This window comes from Dipodomys ordii, unplaced genomic scaffold (assembly GCF_000151885.1).
Source record: "Dipodomys ordii isolate 6190 unplaced genomic scaffold, Dord_2.0 Scaffold184, whole genome shotgun sequence".
NCBI lineage: Eukaryota > Metazoa > Chordata > Mammalia > Rodentia > Heteromyidae > Dipodomys > Dipodomys ordii.
Window position 1 is genome coordinate 854,468 of NW_012267400.1, and position 4,906 is coordinate 859,373.

Genomic DNA, 4,906 nt, shown 5'->3' on the forward strand with positions numbered 1-4,906 from the left:
TTCAGGCCCACAGGACCAACAAAAACAAAAAAACAGCTGTTCTGATGTGTGCAGAGTCTTCATCTAACGCCTACACCTCAGCCCCACGGGAAGGGGGCTACTGGGTCCTGAGCCAGAAACCTCTTACTCACCAGCTCCACAGAACTTTGCCTCACTCGTCGCAGTGGTGCCCCAGCCACTAACTACCAGTTTTCTGGTAGTTAATTGGAGATGAGTCTCAAGGAAGGCAGGTGCTGGTGGCTCACGCCTGTCATCCCAGCTACTCAGGAGGCTGAGAGCTGAGGATCGCGGTTCAAAGCCAGCCTGGGCAGGAACGTTCATGAGACTCTCTCCAGTGAACCACCAAAAAGTGAAAGTGGCCTGGAGAGATACAACCAAAAAATACTCTCAAGGACTTGCCTGCCCCAGCTTGGCTTTGAGCCGGGATTCTCAGATCTCAGCCTCCCGAGTAGCTGGGATTGCAGGTGTGTCTCTTGGTGGCAGTTTGTCCCACGCAGTGCCTGTCTGCATCCCTCCTCTACCCCCAGCCTTCTGCGCTCCTCCCCGCCAGCTGGGCCCAGGCAAAGGCTCCCCACGGAGCTGCCCCAGTCCAGCCAACATCTCACCGCCATCCCTCTGAAGCTTGGGGTCCTGCTCTGCCAGGGCCAGGCCTCGGTTTTGTGCACCCCAGGGCCTTTGTCCATTCTAGGCTAGCGCTCTACCTGTTGAGCCACAGCTCCACTTCTGGCCATTTGGTGGTTCATTGAGGATTACCATCTCAGACTTTCCTGCCAGAGCTGGCAGCCTCCTAAATAGCTGGCATGAGCCACTGGCACTCACCCGGCTTGAAAATCATTTGAATAATGCTGTCTGGAAGGAGGAAGGCCTAGAGCAGGCCCCGTCTGCTGGCGCCCGTCACCTGGCTCTGCCGCACGGGGGCGCCCTGCCGGGAGCGCGGCACCCAGGCTAGCCTAGGAACTTCGTTTTGTTTTTCTTTATTTTTGCCATTCCTGGGGCTTGAACTCAGGGCCTGGGCACTGTCCCTGAGCTTCTGTTTTGCTCAAGGCTAGCACTCTGCCAGCTGAGCCACAGCACCACTTACAGCTCTTTCTGTTTTTGTGGTACTGAGGGATCGAAACCAGGAACTAGGCAAACACTCTACCACTAAGCCACATTTCCAGCTGTGTGTGTGTGTGTGTCCCAGGATGTGTGTGTGTGTGTGAGTGTGAGTGTGATTTCCAGCTGTGTGTGTGTGTCCCAGGATGTGTGTGTGTGTGTGTCCCAGGACTTGAATGCAAGGCTTGAGCTTTTACACTCAAGGCTAGCACTCTACCACTTGAGCCACAGCTCCATTTCAGGCTTTTTGGTGGTTCATTGGAGATCAGCGCCTCATAGACTTTCCTGCCCTGGCTGGTTTTGAACCTCAATCTCTTGAGGATCTAGGATTACAGGCATGAGTCACCAGCCCCCCAGTGGAACTCCTTTGATGGTGGAATGTCAAGCCACCTGCTCTTCTTAGGCTCCCTGCTTCTGGGGAACCCCACCCCACCCCTGGCGGTATGACCTTCGTGCCGAAGTCACTTCCCATCTCTGAGCCCCAGAACCTCCCTCCCACCCCTCAGAGTGGGGAGCTGCGGGGGGGTCATTTGTGCTGCTCCCTTGGCAGCTTCTGTCTGGACATCCCCTTTCCACCACCCCATGTTGGCTTTCCAGACTCCATTGTCCTCGCTGCCCTCCTCTCCCCCGCCTGCAGGGCAGGGGGTGACATTGCTATGAATAGGAGTTTCCAAAAGGAAGATGCTGGGCCAGCAAGGGACTGGAAGCCAGCCACGCCGCCGCCCAGGCTGGCTTCTGGCCAGCCCGCGGGGTGCCAGGCACCCCTGACGCCCCCAGCCCCCCACCCCCATCTGCACTGCATGGAGATGAAGCCTGTTCCTCTCCCTACCTGAGCCTCCAGGGAAGCCCTATTTCTTCCAGAAGGCAGGGAGGATGGCTGGGACACACGGGTTTGGGGTCAGGAGTTTTGCATGCCCAGACAGTGAGCTCACCCCTACCCCTGCCAGCAGGAGGAAGAAATGTGGCCGTCGCCGTTTCCCAAGCCAGGGCTCGCTGGCGTCCCCAGAGGGGGTGAGCTGCCTGGCTGGAGCCCACGCCACCGCCTCCCTCTCCTACCAGTATTTTTAGCAAGGGACAGGCTTGAGAGGAACCAGGCCACTTCACCTCCCGGTGGCCCCCTGACCCTTCTGACCCGCAGTGCCTGTACCCCCCATCCCAGGGCTGTGTGGCCTAGGGCAGCCTGCTCACCCTTTCTGAACCTCTCTCTCCTCACTTGTAAGGTGCTGCTAGGAGCACCAGGTTGCCCTTCCCAGCTGCGAAAGGGGGTGCTGTCCATGTTCAGACCTCATCACATACGAATGTGTCCAGTCCTGAGAGACCCCATTTTCTGTTCCCTCAGTCCCCACCCCCTGCACTGGTTCAGGACCCAGCTTAAGGCCTGGATCCCACTTGACAGGAGCTCAGAGGTAAGACAGGGGTCCTGTTTGTATTGAAGCGCCCTAAATCCCTCCTGCGCCCCAGTGACTCCTGCCCCATAATTTCGTCCAAGTCATCCCCAATACCTCTAAGAGAAGGCCAGGGCTGGGGGCGTGGCAGAGCAGGGGAGGAGCTCTGATAGGGTGTTTTGGTGGGCGTGTTTCCCTTTGTGGGCGTGGCTTGGCAGGCACTTGTGCGGTTGCTTGGGGGCGTGGCTCTGTGGTGCACTAGCTACGTCGTGGCTTCAAAGTTGTCGGCGGGGCGTGGCTCCGCGGACAGGTCCTGCCTGTGCCAGGCCCAGGGTTCCAATGACCCCAGGCTCCGGATCAACCTCCCTCCGACCCTCCCGTGACTTCCGCCAGGCTGGCTCTTCCTGCCAGGTGACCTCAAGGCCAGCAGCTTCCTCTCCGAGCTTCAGTTTCCTCTCTCATTTGCAGCAATATGGGGAGGTTAACACTGGCTCTTGTGTCAGAGCAGGGCCTACCTGCTACACATGCATCATCATTATTAATAAGTATTATTATTATTATTATCGCTATTTCTGTGGTTCTCACTGTGGAGCACTCGGCTTTTTTTTTTTTTCTTGTCGGTCCCGGGTCTTGAACTCTGGGCCTGGGCGCTGTCCCTCAGCTCTTCAGCTCAAGGCGAGCGCTCTACCACTTGAGCCACGGCGCCACTTCCGGTTTTCTGGTGGTTATTTGGAGATAAGAGTCTCAGGGACTTTCCTGCCCAGGCTGGCTTTGAACCGTGATCCTCAGATCTCAGCCTCCTGAGTAGCTAGGATGACAGGAGTGAGCCACCCAGCTTGGGACCTGTTTTAATGCCACATTTTATTTAAGCTACATCTTTTCTAAAATGTCATTTCAGCACATAATCAGTGTTAAATGTGTGTGTGTGTGTGTGTGTGTGTGTGTGTGTGTGTGTGTGTGGTGTTGGGGATGGATCCCAGGGCCCTGGGTGTAAACTGGGCCTGCAGCCTACCTGTGAGCTGTTCCAATCTCTACAAATCCTTAGGGAACTATGTCACCATCGCTTTCCCTGGGACATCTCGGGGATGCAGTGTGTGTTTGCTATGGAAAGCACAGGTGTGCCAGCCTGGAAGGCCACTTGGTGACATCCAGGACTTGCAGGTGGGGAAGGAAGGGCTGGGGCGGCCTGGACTGGGATTTGGGGGTGAGGGGTGGGGGACAATCTGGCTTCTTAGGGTCCAGCATGCCTCCCCCTCCCCCTCTGCAGAGCATCTGAAGAAAACAAAAGGCCAGCACAGAAGTGGCCCCTTCCTCCGGAGGTCATGGCTTGAGCACCTACTGCATGCGAGGCGCTGTTCCAGGTCCTGAAGGACTCTGTGCCCAGCTCGGGCCCTGAGCGCTCGCAGTCCGAGGAAAACTGACACGGTCCCACGTGGATACCACACGAATGAGGAGGTGAGTGGGGGTGGGGGAGGGAGGCCAGCTCGCAGCCACGGTGGTCAGAGGGCCGCACGCATTCAAACAGTGGGAAAATAGGAAAATCCCTATCGCTCAAAATAATATGTGGCGCCTAGGCAGGATGTGGGGGCAAGTCCCGGATGGAGGCTCAAGGGGTGCTTTATGGAACCCCCAAACCGAGCTCCGTTTCTGCACCCTCCCCTAGCTCCAGCAGGAAGGGTGGGCCGCCGCCCCCTCTGCCAGGGTCTGCCCTTGACCCTGAACCCCGAGAGGCTGAGTGGGTTTCTCGGGGCCACACCGCCCCGCGGGCGGGAGACCCGCCGTCCTGTGTCCCCGCGGCTGGGCCTTGATGACCGTCCCCGCCTGGCACCCGGAAGCGACCCTCGGTAAACAAAGCCGTGTGTGGGCGCAGACCCAGCTGCCCGGGGCTCGCCGTCTAGCCGGAGGGGGGCGGGGGAAGAATGTTGTGAATGAACGCAGGGCCCGCCCCGAAACTCTGCATAAGGTCCGCCCCGCTGGGGTTCTCGCGTTCCGATTGGCTCCTGACGCCTTGTGATTGACAGTCCCACTCGCTGCACCTTATGATTGGGTGAGCCGGAAAGGACTAACATCTCAGCGATCCAATGGGCGACGGCGGCCCGTAGACAGGTCTGCAGGCGCAGCCAATGCGGAGAGAGAGCCGCGGAGGCCGAGGGGAGTTCCAATGGGGACAGGCGCAGGGGGCGGGACGGCCGCGGAGGATAAAGCGGCGGCCGAGGCGGCTTTATTGTTGTGAACCGTCTTAAAGGGGCCGCGTCACCCGGCCGGCCCGGCTTGGGGCTGGGTTGGTGGGGGGGCGGTGCGACCGGGGCCCCGAGACGGCGGTGCGCGGAGAAAGGACGCGAAGACAAACAAGGCGGACCGGAGCCGGCAGAGCAGAGCCGACCCCGGACCGACCCCTCAGCAGACCCCGCCGCGGCCCCGGCCCC